Below are 18377 nucleotides of genomic sequence, written 5' to 3'. Positions count from 1 at the left end.
ATTTATTAATGCTATGAGGGAAATTAAGCTTTCAGCGTAATCTGAGCATTGGCAAACCCATGTCGCCATCTGGCTCCAATTTCTGCCTCGCAGTATCAGTGATTCCATCTATCCACTCAGAATTTGTTAACTGTCCATTTCATTTGAAATGGAGTAAAGAAAAAAGATACTGAGCAAATAACAACAATTTATACAGGGCCAGTTATGCCTATAAGGTAGACAAAATTTTAGAACCCTGTTACCTACCTACCTTGACCCCCCCCCCACACCCACCCCCTGCTCTGAGCTGTGCTGTCTCCTCTCCCCAGGCTGTTGCTCTCAGCCATCTTGGTTAGAAACCAATTTGATCAACTAATCTCTGAGACAAAATGTGAGCCCAGCATGACTTTAGGAGAGATTCCTCCAGGCATAGTTACATTTTACCAAGACGCCTTTAAAGTCTACAAAGCCTTTAAAGATATGGAAGAATCTGTCTCTGCCATCTCACACAGGACAGGCTATGGAGGAAATAATCTGGATTTCAGGGCTTTCCCAGGTCTCTTCAAATCCTGCCACAGAGACTGTCATCTTACTCTCCCTAGGGTGAAGCCTGTCCCAACTAAAAGAATTTTTAAAAGATAAATGAGAAACAATGTGCTTTAGAGGAGAGAACACACATTGCAGATTCAAGAAACTTAGTTTTGATTCCTCGTCAAATTTCATAGCCTCCCAGATCTCAAAGGGCTAATTTGTAAAATGTGATCTTCACACCCCCTCAGGTGCTGTAACGCTATGCCCAGGGCAGGTTAAAGCACATCCTCACAGTTGGTTAAAAAAAATTCAAATAATAATATTATCTCCCTCAAGAAGACACCCTAGGACTTGCTATAATGCTCCATATATTTTGTTTTCTAAATATTTTTCCTCTTGGATTACCTATTTTTTTATGAGGAGATAAAGAGCTGTATAATGTGATGGTTCAGATCTCCAGTTCACTCCCACTCAAAAATTCTTAACCCCAAAGATAACAGCAAAATAATGAAAATATACATCAAACTGGTACATAAGGAGGATAAAAATTTGAAAGTGTCAAAAATGTTCCTTTCCAAGATTTTTCCATCACTTTTATATTCACCCATAGCGTATGGGCAGGCAACAAGTTAAAATTCGAGAAAGAGACAGGTTAAACAACTCACTTAACTGAATTAAATAATCTATAATATTTATAAAGATGTCAAGGTAGAAAATAAGAGTTGAATTCTCACAAAAACAAGTCTTCTTGTTATTTTTAAACTCTTGACAGAGGAAAGGATAATCAGAGTTGACAGCTATTCACAATGCACTGTATTCCACTCAATAAAACCTGGTTTTTGAAAAAACAATTGGCACTGCTATTGGAACCAGAATTGTTATCTCTTCAAAACTACATGCAAAAATTTAAATGGTCTTTCCATTTGATTTTTTTTGGTCAACTATTTCAAAGTTTTCCTTGACTCTAATACCCTGGGATAGCACTTCCCAAATTGTGTTTCATGGAACAGTAGCTCCAGGGATGCTGGTTTCCCATGAGGTTAATGGTAGGACCTTAAGGCAAGGGATCTATGGGAATTTAAGCTTTGGAAACACTCGATTAGAAAAGGGAGAGGGGCTTCTTCACTGCAAGGTTTCTTAGAGGCTTTCACTTGCTAATATGAACTATACTTTGCTACCAGATGGATAGAGTATGCAGGTGTCCAAAATGTCTTTAAGAATAGAATCTCTTTTTTTGCGTAAAACGTGTTAACATCTCACAGATGGTATGGACAGCACTGCTCTACAATTTCGTTAAGAAGCATTACATTCATTTAAGGATAATAATTAAAAACTATAGTTGTCCTGTTAATGAAGTCCTTAATCTCTCAGAATATTCTACTAAAACATAAATATTCTTGAGAAAGATGGCCTATTACCCCATTAGCAATCTCTAATAGCCTGGTTCTAGATCAGTTTAACAGACAATGCCACAAAAATAAATGGGAGAAAGGAAAACAAGATAGTTAAGTAGCATGGTAGGCTGACCACGGAGGGCAAAGTAGAAATTCAACTCTCAGTCTTTGGAGGCTCAAGGAAGGAGCTTTAGGTCTATAGTGTTGAGGGAAAGGCCAACTGCTCTGCCAAAGTGACCACAAAGTGCATCCTGGCTCCAACCTCGCCAAAATTCGCTTGTGGCTTAAATAGCAGTCCAAAGTACATCATAGAAGATGCACAGCTCCACATGGTCATGCGGGCGCTATGCTGTCGTGGCTCTTTCATCTTCAACACACAGCTACCAAGATCATCCTAGGGCTTGTCCCCATCCCAGTCAGTGGGAAAAAAATAGAGTAGAGCTGCAAACATGGGAGATTTTTGGGAGCCAGACTTATAGTTGGTGAACATCACTCTTGTTCACATTTCTTTGGCTAGAATACAGTCATGTGACTATAATAACTGCAGGGGTCCAGCTGATGCACAGCAAGAAGAGACAAGCAGAGATTTTTGTGAACCGATAGCAGCCTGTGCTACATATTTACAGAGAAAAAGACATAAAAATGAGGTTGTACCAATAAGGAAAAGTTACAAAGCATAACAAGGACAAAAACAAAACAAAACAAAACAAACTGTTTTTGAAAAGATTAAAATTAATCCAAACATAGGGATGCCTGGGGTGGCTCAGTTGGTTATGTGTCTGACTTCGACTCGGGTTATGATCTCACAGTCCATAAGTTTGAGTCAAGGGTCAGACTCTTGGGCTGACAGTGCAGAGCCTGGAGCCTGCTTCAGATTCTGCGTCTCCTTCTCTCTCTGCCTCAACCCCACTCGCACTCTGTCTCTCTCACTCTCAAAAATAAATAAACATTAAAAAGTTTTTAATTAATCCAAACATCAAAAATAAGAGCAATTAAATGAATCATAGTGTTAACAGTGTCCCTAAAATAGAGTAATATGTACTCAATAAACATGATGTTATAGAATAATATCTGAAGATCTGGAAGGATTTTCACAATATATTGAGATATACAAATAAGGTATGGTCCAACTGATCTAGCTTTTATGAAAAATATACATGGCTATCAGTATATGGAAGAAAATATCCGGACAGAGTAAGATGTTACTTCTAGGCAGCTCTATTTGGGTTCTGGGATTATATTTGTTCAATTTTTTAATTTTTACCTGTAATTTCTCATGTTTAAAAATAGCATATTTATAATAAATGATGATATTTCTGAATAAAGCCATAAATATGTAACTAAACATACAACAATGACAAAATTATGAGGATATCTTACAGTTAAATGTAAAAACAAAATAAAAATTACATATTTTATCTCCTTCCCCACATACCTCTGAGGGGCAAATCCTTTAGGACAGAAAAACAGAATTGAAAAAAAATGATTGTTAATAGTGAAAAAGTTAATAACATTTATTTGAATCTGTTTATTTTATTTTATTAATACAATAAGCAGCAATAAATAATTCTGAGCGTTTGCCGTGGACCTATGTAGACAAATGTCAAAGCTATTTTGTGCCACCAATTATTTGTGTTGATTGATGGCCCAGCAATTATTTCTTTCAAGAGCCTTACACAATAAAAACCCATACATTATTTTCTGTGTATTGATCCTAATAAGAAGCATAAAGGAGTGAGTAACAAATAATGGTTCATAAAACAATGATTCAAATACACCTATATCAAATATATCAAATCTATATATCAAGTCATATATATATATAGTCATACATATATTTAAGGAATAAGGAATTTTAGTAACATTTATTGTGGCAATATCCTTATTGCTTTGCAACTATAAATTAATTTATAGTCTCCTATAATCATGAAAACACTAAGTAATATTTAAATAACTATTTTGTAAACTTCTTTAAAAATAGCTCAAAATTCAAGTATTTTGATGCAGTGGAGTAATAGGTAGGTAATCTGAATAGACCATATTTAGGAACACAAAAAAATATATATATTTTTATACCGACCTCTGTCACCAAGGGCTGTCCTGATAGCTAGTACCATTCCTCTACATATTTGATCCCAATTATTTTATTTTATTTTTATAATTTTTTAACGTTTGATTTATTTTTGAGAGAGAGAGAGTGTGAGTGGGGAAGGGACAGAGAGAGAGGGGACAGAAGATCTGAAGCGGGGTCTATGCACTGGGAGTAGCAAACCTGATATGGGGCGTGAACTTAGGAGCCAGCTCAAGTCAGGACGCTTAACTGACTGAGCCACCAGGTACCCCAGGATCCCAATCATTTTACTTACATTCTAATTAGATGCGATGTATCAAGAGGGCAGGGCTCTTACACTTATTTTTCATGAGCGATCTAGAATAGTAGAAATACCAGTCATTGGAGGCAGACTGACTGATTTTGACTTCTGCTTTGGAAAGCTTCCTTTTGACAGTGACATTCAAAACCAAGCATGTATTATCTTGGAGCAGCATTACTGCATAACCCTCCTAACCAATCTCCCTAACTCCAGTGCAGGTCTGCTCCGAGCTACCCTATAATCAAGGCTGGCTTGTGAGCACGTAGACCAAGGGACATCGTTTCCTGCTGACAAACCTTTGTGGGTTCTCCAGTTAAATGACACGCAGGAAGTTAAGACTTTTAGACCTGACCCTACTGTACTGAGCTGTACAATCTGCATATATTCTTAAAGGCAAATTCTGAAGAGTCGCTGGACAAGAATAAATTCATATTCATATGTGGCACCTTTTTATTAATAGCACATTTTAATGTACTTTCTTTTCCCTCTCTGAGAAATTTTTCTGATTTTCATGCAATAAGATGAAAATGTGTGTTTCATAATTAAAAGTAAATTTCATGAGTTACACTGGATTAGCACAAATCCTATCAACTGTTTACACAGTACTGGTATTTCAAACCACATCATTTAGGATGATCAATGCAAAGTCTACAGAAGATTAATAAATGATAATGCTCTGTATATAAAAGAAAATGTTATGGTCCTGACAAAGCCTCTCAGAGGTCAAGACTAGCGAGGGCCATTTCCACTTTTTGAGCCTTTCAGCATATTAAAAAGTGGAGAAGAGCCAAAACATGACTGTATGTAGTGCAGCTTGTTCTAAATGTTTATATTTCACAGATGAACATGTTCAACATTTAAAAGTGCAATGCAATAGAACTGTGCTACTCACAAAATAATTAAGATTCATTATGATCTCAATGGCTTCTTCACAATATGTTAAAGGCGGTACGGTCCAGTAATAGGAGCAACGCTTAAAGTTTTTTGATGACCATCTTTTTTCAACCTTGTCAGTGCATCTTTGTCACTATAAGATAATATCCAGATCCCTTATTTTAGGCCTTTTCTCAATGGGAAACCAGGTCCACAGGACTGTTCTACTCCTCACCCCATGGTTTAAGCTCTTTTCTTCAGACACAGACCAGTGACTAGTCTAATATTTGAAAGACATAACTGTTACTAGACTCTGCTAATTGCACAGAAAACACGTGGCTCTAACAATAATGATTACGACCACAACAGCTTCCTTTATCTATGAACCTAAATGTCTGTGTAAACCTCCTTCTAGCTCTCCACAATAACTCCCACCCCGTCGCTCTTCAGGCTTACCTCCTGCGTCTGCTCTGCCTACTCAACCCCAAGTTTACATCATGCCCTCTTTCTCTTCACTCTGCCTGGGAAACCCTTCCTATTCCTCCTACCAAAATCCAACCATTGGACAAACATTTTTCTAAACGTCTCCCCATTATGCAATTGTCAGTGCTCCCAATTTTTTAAGCCTTGATTGTATTTCAAATGTTTTTCATTACATAAATTGTAACATATGATACAATTATATGTGCCTTTCTTTTATTTCCCCTAAGACATGAGAACTCTAGTGGGGACAAGGAAAATCTTGTACACATCTCCACATTACCTGTGCTTCCTAGAAAAATGTATCATACATGGTAACCATCTGATAAGTATGTATTAATTAGAAAGTATATTAGCCACAGATTTTGGCAACAGGCTTAGTGAGGTAAATATTTTCTTGTGGTTTTGGCAAGTTAAATAACCAACCATGTATTTAACAGTAGAGTTATTAAATAACACATAAAATTTAGATTTGCTACCCATTTCAAGCATACTAGGCATAAAATACATAGTTCATAAATATTAAGTAAGGAAAGAAGTATAATGATAATGCATCAAAAATGCTATCAGCTCTCAAAAGTAAGATAAATCATAATCATAATCTAGTTTAATTTCCAAACAAAATCCAAAGCCATATTTGAAATTCAAATAAAGATGTATTACTTTTTTAAAGAAAATTTGTTTCAACTTAACCAAGTTCCTAAATGTCTTGGCAAGAGCTTTATAATATACAACAGATTCATTAGGAGGTTTAATCAGATCACTCAGGCATTTGTTCACATGGAAAGTTCATCCAAATGTATCAAAACTCTCAGCCAATATCAATATAACTATAATTAAGAATATACTCAGAAATAATGCCATAATTAATGCTTATTCAAATTGTCAACTTCTGGGCAAACAAATTAATGTTGTCCATGCAGGCCACTTGTATTCAGTCCCTGGAGTTACAATGACCTGGCAGGACTCCAACTACAAATGACTTAGGGGAGAAAAAGATCCTTTTGTTAGTGAGAACTCACTACATCAAAAGGGATACATAATGTATGAAATAATAACCTACTTATGTGCATGTACTGGGTTTCAATATAATTATGCTATGCAAAAATGAAAGGTGTATATTTATTACAAGGAGAGTAATGCAACTAATTGAGAAAAAGTAGTCTTACAGTATCTTATCAAAAAGTTAAAGAAAAAAAGTCTAAATTTCCCTAAGACTTTTCTGCCTTTCAACCTTTCAATCTGTGCCAGCTCCTGACAGCTCAAAATAATAGTCAGATATATGCCATTTTATTATTTTTTAAATTATTATTTTTTGAGAGAGAGAGAGAGAGGAGCAGGGCAGAGAGAGAAGGAGAGACAGAATCTGAAGCAGGCTTCAGGCTCTGAGCTGTCAGCACAGAGCCCGACACGGTGCTCAAACTCACAAACCAGAAAATCATGACCTGAGCCATGGACGCTTAACCAACTGAGCCACCCAGGATTTCCAGATATATGCCATTTTAAGTGGCAGAAATAAGAAAGGAAAGTAGAGATGCAGCAGCCTGCTGCCTCTCGGTTTGCCATCCACTCTGCATGTTAGTTAACTGCAGTGGTGGCCCATATCCTTATCACTCTCTTGACACTGGTCTGTTAAACATTATAATAATTTTTCAATTAGTGAGTCTATTGGGCTGATTTCCTTCTCGTTTTCTCTAGAAATTCTACCCTGGTGACTGCTCCTCTTCATGAACATTAGTGAAGATTCTTGGGTTTTGGGGGTTTTTTTTGTTTGTTTTATTTCCTTTTCTAGCCCTTCTTGCTGTCCCCCAATGAATGGGTCTTCCCCAAAGCTGACCTTTTCCTCTCTTTGCCTGGAAATCCTCATGTCTTTAACTATTAGCTCCATAAAGATGACATGAAGATCTAAAATCTCTTTCTCAGGCACCTCGGTGGCTTAGTCGGTTAAGCCTCCAACTTCGGCTCAGGTCAGATCTCACGTTCGTGGGTTTGAGCCCCGCATCAGGCTCTGTGCTGACAACTAGCTCAGAGCCTGGATCCTGCTTCTGGTTCTGTGTCTCCTTCTCTCTCTGCCCCTCCCCCTCTCCTGCTCTGTCTCTCTCTCTCTCTCTATCAAAAATAAATAAAACATTAAAAAAATTTTAAATCGCTTTCCCTTGAAGTTCTAAACCTTTCCTTATTTCCCATCCAACAGTCTGACTTTCTCGTGAACATAACCCCCCCGCATGCTTCATTAATACCTCAAACTCAAATGGTCAAAAATCAAATACACATCTTTCTCTTCTCCTATATCACCGCAAACCACAAAAATCAAACACAATAAAACACAAAACAAATACACTCCTCCTGATTTCCCTATTTCTCTAACCACAGACTCTTTCCTCCCACAGGAATGTGCTTGATACTTTAGTGTCAGATTTGACTTCTTCTAGCCCCTCTCTGCCCATTTCAGAGATGGCTGCCTCTCCAGGATCTCTCCTGTCTTTGCCCTCCAGAGCTAGCTTTCATTGGCTCTTACTCAGAATAAAAGGAAAAAGGCCTCTACTTACCCTCTATCTATTCCATCCCTAATGCCAGTCTCACATGAATGTGCTAGGAATTAGCTCTTATTATTCACTCATGTCTTAAATATTCACTATTCTCCTTCTGTCATTTTTTATAGAGAAAACACACATCTGACTTTCTGCTGATCAACCTCAATTAACCTTTGCTCAGGTCCACATCAGTTTCCTCTGCTCTCTCTTCATATTGCACAAGCCATAGGAACCTTGCCTACTGTTAACTATGTCCTTGGGATTATTTTTTTCCTCCTTGAGCCTAAATACACAGGAGCTAAGTTATCCTGAATGACCGACCACTCTTACTTTATTGTGTTTAACAATAGAAAATAATTAGTCCATACCCAAATTTAGATACCATAACTAAAGCTTCCAGATTGTGCCTTTAAGACGAAGGAGTATGTCCTACACTTCTTTCCCACTTAAACTCTTTGACAATGCAGATGCCAGAAATGCCCTAGGAGCTAGGGAAAAACAAGGAGCTTAGTTCCTAAATAACCTCCTGGAGCAGAGCCAAGCTCTCCTATCCCCCTTTTCCAGACCACCTATTGTTTGGATGTTTGGATGTGTGAGAAATAAACTTCTACCTTGTTTAAACCTTTTTATTTTGGTTCCTGTTAAGTTAGCCCATACAATAGACCATCTTCAACACCCCTCCTACTGGCGAAGAGCGATGACACACGTGGCTAGCGAGATACTGGATAGCAAGGAGTTAAGCAGGAACACTCCTGAGCTTCTGATGCCAGGAGAAAGGTTTAGTTGGTATTACACAGGGAGAAACATGGTCCAGGAAATGGAGAAACATATTTTCCATCCTGGCCATAATAGGAAAATAAATCATCCCTGAAAAAGGCCCACAGCTGCAATGCATTCAAGGTAGATAGAAAATTAGAGACTCTAGGGGCGCCCGGGTGGCTCAGCCAGTTAAGCCTCTGCCTTCTGGCTTTGGCTCAGGTCATGATCTCACGGTTCATGGGTTCGAGCCCCGCGTCGGGCTCTGTGCTGACAGCTAGCTCAGAGCCTGGAGCCTGCTTTGGATTCTTTGTCTCCCCCTCTCTCTGACCCTCCCCTGCTCAGGCTGTCTCTCTCTGTCTCTCAAAAATAAAAAAAAAGAAAAGAAAATTAGAGACTCCAGCAACCACACAATTTCTATTAGAAAGAAAAGGAGACATTTTGAAGAGCACAATAGAGAGAGGTAAAAATGACATGAACATCACTCATTTGCTCACACAAGGACTTAGAACCGGGAAATGAGTAGCAGGAACAACAGAAGCGACAATCCCAAAGCTGACCAGACAGTGTGCGCACATTATGGGATCAGTGAAAAGGAGAAGTGGAATTGGAAGAGCACAGGAAGAGGAACTAAGAAGAGATCAGAACAAATGTAGAAACTCAACTAAACATTATAACAGCCTCGGTGGTAAGGAAACATTGCGAGTTGATGCCTGGACCCCACTGACACATATTTATGGTTACCTGGTTGTTGATCATATATGTATTTATATTAAACAGTAGTTGTGAGAAAATGGTTTTCCCCAGATGCTGATGAGCAAGAGGCCAACAAAGCGATCAGATAAATAGTGAAACCACTGGTTTCTTCCCTGTGACAAAGAGGTACACTGTTGTCACTGAGTTTGCTTCATTGACAAAGGGATTCCAACATTCAGAGACAGTCCTTGAAATAAGCATCTTTGGTACACAAATTCTGCACTTCAATTCTTTCTAGTTCAACTTTCTAAAAAGCGGGTAGTTTCTCAGATCTGGGAAGACCCTAAATATTCTTGCAGGATCACAAGCAACTGTGAGCCCCGTTAGGGGCCCTGGATAAAGGACAGGCAGGTGAACATGAGCTACAAGTCCCTCCTAGTTCCTGCTAGTCTTGGTATCCTCAGCCAAATGAGTCACAAGCTGTGAATGTGTTTCCTACCTATCTATAATCCACCAGAAACACTACAGTAGGAAAGAAATAGAATTCTATAGGTTAGGCCATTTTCAACAAATCCTTTTTTGGCATTTATAAAATCCTGAAGTAAGACATCCTTCCAGATGTAGGATGCCTTAGAACACAGTGGTAAAAGCATGGGCTTTTGCATTAGATAATCTTAGCTTTACCAGAGTAGTTGGTAACTTTGGGGACCTTATAAAACATCCCTAAGATTTGGTGTGTTATACTGCAAAATAAGATCAAATAACAACACAGACAAGCATACAATTACATCCGTTGTAAGTGCTTTAATAAATTAAAAAAAAAACTGTAGCAATCTGTTACAGGGCACCTGACTTAGTTTGTAAAATCAGAAAGGCTTCTCTGAAAAAGTAATATTACAGCTAAGATCTGAAGGATGAAAAGGGTTAAGCACAGATCAGTAAAGCATTGTAGGTGACAAGAGCAGCAAGGAAAATGGCACATGGTGGGAGAAAGTGTGGCACATTTTCAGAAATGAAGGAAGGCAACTGAAGCTGGAGCACAAGGGGCAGAGGGGGCTCAGCATATGATGAAGTCAGATATGTATGCAGTCTCAGACCGTAAAGGACAGCGTAAGCCATCGCTCAATGAAGGGTCTGCAGTAGCAGGATGACACGCACCCGGTAAGAACTTAGTAAATATTAGCTTTATCGTCACTGGTAGGAAATGGCATCTGAGTTGCAGAGACATGGACTTAAGGTCCTTGATTCGGGACCAGAAGACGGAACCAGTAAGCATTGCCTCCTTATAGAATGTTACTTTTAAAAGCCTCTCTCCATCTGACTGGCCTACAAAAACACACAGGCCTCTGCCTTATTTTTCTCCATTTTTCCTTATTTTTCTTCCTCATTTTTATCTTTAAGATAATTGTAGATTCACATGCAGTTGTAAGAAATAATAAAGACAGATGCTGTAGAGCCTTCACTCAGTTTCCCCAAAGGTATCCTTTAGCATAACTATAGTATAATATCTTAGCCGACTCCACTGACCTTATTCAGATTTCACCAGGTTTACATGTGCACTTGGGTGTGTCCTATACAATTTTTCCACATATATAGATTCACATTACTATTGCCATCCTCAAGACACAGAATGATTCCATGACAAGGGGCCTTCATGTTACCCTTTAATAGCCACACCTACCTGCTTCCCTCCCCCCATCTCCTTAAACCCAGGCAACCTTTAATCTGTTCTCTTATGTTTGTATTTTTATAATTTCAAGAATGTAACATAAATGAATCATACCACATTTACCTTTCACTCAACATAATCCTTAGAGATGCGTCTAGTTACGACACGTGGCAATAGCTCATTTCTCTTTACTACTGAGTAGTACTCCATGGCGTAGATGCACAGAGGTGTGTTTAAGCATCTGCCTGCTGAGGGCTAAACAGAATTTTTTCACTTCTGGCTATTCCTAATGAGGTTGCTGTGGACATTCATGTTCGGGGTTTTGTGTGGACACATGTTTTCAGTTCCCTGGGATACATGCCTAAGTGTACCATTACTGGGTCACAGTACAGTCACATGCTGAGTTTTACAAGAAACCATCAAACTGTGTTCCAGAGCTGCAGGATCATTTACATTCCATTTAATACATTACATCCCAAAAATGTAGGTATGACCCAGGGCAGTGCTTGGTGCTGTCACTGTTTTAGACATTCCAATAATTGTGTGGTAACATCTTACTGTGGTTTTAATTTTGTGTCTCCCTAATGACTAATGATGTTTAATATCTTGTCACGTGCTTCACTACCATCTGTATATTCTCTTCAATTTTTTTATCCATAGTTTTTGTCCATTTTCTAACTGGATTGTTAGGCATTTTGACTGTTGAATTTTGAGAGTTCTTTATATATTTTGGGCATATGGTTTGCACTGCCACCACTATTTCCCCCCCTTCCACATCTGCCTACCATTTATGTGAGCTCTTTCCTTCCATAATATGTCATTATGCTTAGGAGAAATCAATACCAACAAGAGTATACCTCCTTGCCCTAAACTGATATTTCTCAGAATATCTCGCTAGATGGGTCCCAGATCACTAAGCTTTTGTCCTTCACCTAGTATGTCCTGAAAGCAATCTTTTCTTCTACTTAAGAACTGAAAAAATCATCAGTTATTCTCACTGCTTACAAAAAGTTCAAATTTGTCAACCTAGTACCTAAAAGTTACTACAGTGTGACCCTCTCCCTACCTCCTTTGCTCTAAACTTTCTACCATCATTATTATACGCAAGAAATTGCCTTGAAAGGACATGGCAAATGTCTCTGACATGGAGGGCTATACTTGGTCTCCTATGTTGGGGCTGTCATTAGAATGAAGAGCATGTAAAGTTCTATGACACAAGGCACATGATCCTCTTACTATGATATTGAATGCCTCCTCCACATCTATTTTCTCCAGCAATTATCAGCTAAGCATTGCAAAATAGTAAATATTTTATCCAAGTAATCAAAATTTGCTTACTTGACAATATATACTCTGCTCTTTCAAATGTCATGTGTTCAAATGGTTTCTCATGAGAAATTTCTTAACTCACATCCCCTTGGGAGGGATGACTGGAAAGCTGGCCTCACCTGGAATTGTCCACTAGAAGGCCTAAATGCAGCCAATTCAAGAAGGCCGTTACAGGGTAGCTGGACTCCTAATATGGTGACTTGGGGATCCCATGATGAGCTTTCCAAATGATAAAAAGTAAAAGTTAGTATTTTCTTAAGGCCTGGGCTAGGGCAACTGATACCATGTCACATCTACTGTGTTTGACCAGTCGAAGCTGCCATAAAACCCACTCACATTCAAGAGAGACAGGATACAGGATCACATCTCTCAATTCAAAGAATGTTTAGAGCTTACAGAAATCTTTAACTCACCACAGGATTTGGTGGTGGATTATGAGAGAAATGTTCTGTGTTCTTAAATATCTGAAAATGTCTTGGGTCTGCCATTACAGAAGAAAAGACAGACACCGTTGTAAGTTGAAAAAGAGATTTTCCCTCATAATTTTAAAAACATTCTTCTGGTATCCTGTGTTGTGCCTGTGAAGTCAGAAATAAATCTGATCCATGTTCTTTTTTAACCCTTTTTTTTCCCTTTCTCATTAAGTTTTTTTATCCTTACTGTTTTAAGAATTCAGTATCTTGGTGTGGATTATTGTATGGGAGCAATCAATGGCAAATTACTTTCATCAGGTCTGGGTTATTGTCTTCTATGATTTTCTTTTTAATTCTTTATTTTTTATCTTCCATTTTTTCCTGAGATTTCAATATATTATACCCATTTTATCGGTATCTAGGCCTTACAGCTTTATTTTTCATACCTTTTCTCCATTTATCCTCTTGCTCCATTTTCTGCATGATTTCCTCAAATTTGTTTTCTAACTTTACTGATAAAATTTTGACAGTCATATTTTTATTCTTTAAGAATGTGCTCTAGTTCTCTACTGGATCCTTTATTGTACATCCTTAATTCTTAGTTTAAGAATACAAATGCTCTCAAATATTTCTGAATGTCAGATGAATAACAAAAATAACATACACATATTCCCTGAGTTGTTACATTTCATCTGGATAAGCTTTCTTCTTTTTTTATTTGATCTTTTTATTTTCTTTTACCTTCATGTTGTTGTGTAGGAAGACGGTTGCTGGTATAGGTTTCCCCTGTAGCTGTTTAAGAAGGATTTTTTCCCTTGTTGGGTTTTTCCTGTGAGTGGGAATTCTGACTGGGGTATTTGTTTGGGGTAGGGCAGCATGGGAGCAAGGAATCAAAGGCAAAGGGTTAAATTTACCAGCTAGCAAATGAAGGTAAAAGAGTAGGAAGCCACCTGGCAGATTTAATCAACACACCCCTCTCCCCTCAACCTTTCCACTGACAGAACAAGAGAAGCTCTATTCCCTTTGCTCTAGAACAGCAATATCCATAAGGAAGCCTTCGGTTTCCCAAGTCTGTCCTTCAATCTCTTTATTGAAGAAACATCTGTTTTGTTGTTGTTGTTGTTGTTGTTGTTGTTTTAAGTGAATGCCTACCATGTGAGTCTTTGAGGAGAGGGATGGAAGGACTCTCCACTAATCTCTGCTTATAGCTGCTCTTCTTACCAAATCCCTACGACTTTGCTAACTCTCAGCCAAGAACTCCTCTCCTCTTAAAGGTTTCATCTTCTTTTAAAATATTTCATGAGAAATGGAAGGCAAGCAATGTTCCTCATCTATTGCCTCTTTAAAATTTGTCTTTAAAATTTGTTTTAAATGTTTATTTATTTTAGAGAGAGTGAGTGAGAGGCAGAGTACAAATGGGGAGAGGCAGAGAGAGAGGGAGACACAGAATCTGTAACAGGCTCCAGGCTCTGAGCCGTCAGCACAAAGTTTGATGTGGGGCTCAAACTCATAAACTGCGAGATCATGACCTAAGCAGAAGTTAGACGCTCAGCTGACCAGGCACCCAGGTGCCCCTAAGTAAAAATTCTTAATAATCTTGTATGTATAGTCTCAATTTAATGGAGGTAACAGCTCTTGCCTTTACAAATTTCAAGGGTTCACCAGAAGACAATGTGACAGAGCAGAAAAGGAAGTTGGGTGGTAATATATTTGGATGAAGGGGGGAAGGGAGGGACTTCATTTTGTAAATGCCTTTTATTATATACCATTTATAATATATTAACAAGGGCTTATTAATAAACAGATGGGTGATTCCCCTGTGATAGGCTAAAAATATGAAACTTCTTCACAGTATGTTGACATACTGTTGTTTGTTTTGCCAATGTCCCAAAGAGGTAATAAAAGAGCTAGAAAGGCCAAAGTTAGTAGTAGCAAGAGCACTGAACAGGAACTGTTTATAAATGTTCTATGCAGGCAATGATATCAAATGGCCAATTCATCAATGTGTCAAAAGTTGGTGGTAATGTGCCAACACAGCATTATCATTGAATCACACGTCAACCACTGCATGTAGAATCAGTGTATGGACTCCACTGTCACAGAGGATTCACCAAAATATCATTTTTAAATCTCAATCACAGGCGCCAAAATACTTGTCAGTTACTATTATACAAAACATTATTTTGCTGCTATAAAACAAAATAATGTAGTATTTAATTATTTCAAACATCTTTTTAAGCAATCTTCCATGAGGGTCCCAATATAATTAAAATCCAGTGAGGCATAACTCCAACTTACATAGTTTTCTTACCTTGTATTATTATATTCAATCATGTATGAAATATGATAAAAATATAAAACTATTAAAGAAATACAGTAGATCCTTTAAAAACAACAGACGGATTCATTATAAAGATTAAAAAAAAAACTTGCAAGGGCAGGATAAAATCAGCTGCTTTTGTATCAAAAAGGAAATCTTGTTTCATTAACTAAGTATTTGAATAACTACTATTATGGAATTTGTGGAAGGTGATTATACCTCACTGACTCAATTAAAGAAACATTTATTAGAATCTCACAATTAATAATCTGTCAAAAGCCTTCATTGCTAAAACATGATGAAAATGATACTTAAGTGTCAGGCCAATTTCAAATATGAATCATTAACCGCATTAGTAGTACACTGAGGTCACTTTGTAATGGACTCAGACTCTTTTCTCATCAAAAGATTTCAGCCTGACATCACCCCCGAAACCAGCCAGTAAGAGAAACAGACATATAATCCACTTCAGTGTTTGTAAGATAGAAGAAACAAATTAGAGCAGAGAACTTGCTACAGGTGTGGGAGACAAAATTGACCACCTCCAAATTCCTCCAACCCAACACACCAGCACAATCTAGATGGGGGCTCAAGTAGTTACAATGCAAGTGAGCGAATGAAAATTGAACTTCAGGGCCCACTGATGCATAAAACATCAATAATATTCTAATAGCTGTAGCTTCTTCTCCTTTACTTGACAAAATGAACTGAACTTCCAGATACCTTGACAGTGAGGTGCAGGGGGTATAAACGAAGAGATCCTGTGCGGTATCAGTGGAATTCTGAAAAGAAGTTTAATAATGTCAGCACAGAGGGAAAGAAGCGAGATATAGGCAAAGGTATCCTAAAGAATTCTTGGGCCGGAAAGAGAGGAACAGGACTGGCTATTATCCAGTGAAATGCATCAACAGTATAGGAGAAGAATGTGTTAATCTGTGACGTTGGTCAGAAAAAAAGAGCAAGTAATGAAGTCAGAGAGCAACCAGATGAGCCAAGGTTTTATCCAGCAAGGTCTTCAAGGAAAGAGATTATGGATTTGGGGGAGTTGGGCTACCTGTCCCTTTTACTAAAGATGCGTGTCTATTATAAGGCAAAGAGGTTTCTTCAGAATTCTCAATGGCCCAGATGAGTGGTTCAAATCCTCTAAGTCTTGAGTTTTTGCAGCCCCTTCAGAAAGCATAGAGGGAAATGGGAGAGGGTGCAGGGCATGGAGGGTCTAGAACGCTTCTGCTTTCATTGGCTATACACTTCATTCATAGCTCTAAAAACATGGAGAAAGTACTGGCTTAGTCGAAATTGTTCCCGCTATTCTGATTGCAGATTCACCACATGGTATTCCAGACAGCACTTTAATCTCCATGTATCCTGACTCTGGAAAGTGACTTGGGCAGAAGTCTCAAGCAACTGAGGTCACTAGAAAGAAAGATTCTTTTTGGAAATAACATGCTTGCACTCTGTTTTGTCTTGGTGTAAACAGCTCTTATGAGTTTGGTGAGGGTGAGCCAGTGCACAGTAGGCCAAGAATCTTGGGTAATATGGTCAAAGCCAAGTTTCCCAAACTGCACAGCTCAAGACTGTGGTCATCATACCACGCAGGTGACACCTGCCTATATATTCTCTTCTAAGAAACCAGAACATTCTCTTGCTTACATATATTGCCACTGGACCCTTTGAGAGAATTTTCACACTACTATGTCATTATTGTTAGCATTGTTCTTATTCTTAGTTTATGTTAGCATTTTATCATACACTGATTCAGAACAATCTAGGTTTGGTCTGGTGTTAAAATTTTTATTATTGACAAATTCTTTGGCCTAGTTTTTCTTCACTGTTACTGGAGAGAACACTAATCCATATCCTCTGTTAGAGGCTTAGAGGATATACATACCTTAGAAGCTTGTGTCATCCAAACCAAATATTATATCCTTTCTGAAATAGTACATGAGTTTTTAAACTACTTATTTCTTACATAGTCACTCACTCCCTTATTCAATCAAAAAAGTCATCAAAATATCCCTTGGATAAAGTCAGGTCATAAAAATTCTTTTAGATTTGTAAACTGTAAGGTACAGTGCAAATAAAAGTTGTTACTGCCATTTTAATGTCAGTATTCTTAATTATATAAATCTCAGGTCATAGCTGCATACAAAATGTCACAACAAACACTAAATTTCATAAAATAAGAAAAAATATTTGAGTGACTCGGCATCATGAACTCCAAATCAAGTATTCATTCCCTACTCCTCTGAGTGCATCTCTCATTTTAGAATTGGAAATTTCACTTTGAGCAAATTTTCAGAAAAAAATATTTACTCAACAAATCAAAAGATACTACTTAGTATAGTCTCAACTAGTACATATTAATACTTTAGAAAAAAGCCCTGAGTCATTGTCAAACATCACAGATTCTCTGAAAACGAAAGAGATGGTGAAAATAGTGCACCCCCCACAGCTTAGAGAAATCTGAGGTCTAGAAGTAGACCAACCCAGCTGAGACACTTGGTTTCACCACATACTATTATCTTAGGGCCCAGAGCAAATTGCCTAAGCTTCTATAAAAAAGGAAATTATATCCCAAGTTCAAAGAGCTGCCATGAGGCTTAAATAATTTTGACAAAGCACTTAGCCTCACAATTGTCACTGAGTAAACATCTGATAAACATTTGTTAATATGACTGATTGGTTATCATGACTGCTATTACCATCTCAAGTTTCCACTCCTACCTCCTTGCAAAAATGGAATTCTAAGGTCTTCTGAGAACAAATCATTATACCTAGGATGAAAGCGATACCATGGTACATCATATCGGAGCAAAGCTGACCACCCATCCTTTCAAAGAAGGAAAAGCTTTACATATTCTGCACGAAGCACATATTTCTCGTGACATTCTCTCTACCTAGATCACTCTTGCCCCAGATATCTGCAGTGCTCTCTCCTTCCAGGTGGCTCTTGAAAATCACTGAGCAGTTTTGACCTATATGTAAAGTTAAGACATAAATCACACAGAGAAAAGAAACATATGCATACCTT

General features: G+C 38.0%; 1 protein-coding gene across 2 annotated transcripts in view; it reads right to left on the bottom strand.

Annotated features, from left to right (window-relative positions):
- The window catches only part of IMMP2L (inner mitochondrial membrane peptidase subunit 2), an 848590-nt gene that overhangs the window by 297348 nt on the left and 532865 nt on the right, over positions 1-18377 (bottom strand). The window lies entirely within an intron of this gene.

The sequence above is a fragment of the Suricata suricatta genome, chromosome 2 (genome assembly GCF_006229205.1).
Source record: "Suricata suricatta isolate VVHF042 chromosome 2, meerkat_22Aug2017_6uvM2_HiC, whole genome shotgun sequence".
Classification (NCBI taxonomy): domain Eukaryota; kingdom Metazoa; phylum Chordata; class Mammalia; order Carnivora; family Herpestidae; genus Suricata; species Suricata suricatta.
This window is presented reverse-complemented; position numbering and strand designations above follow the sequence as displayed.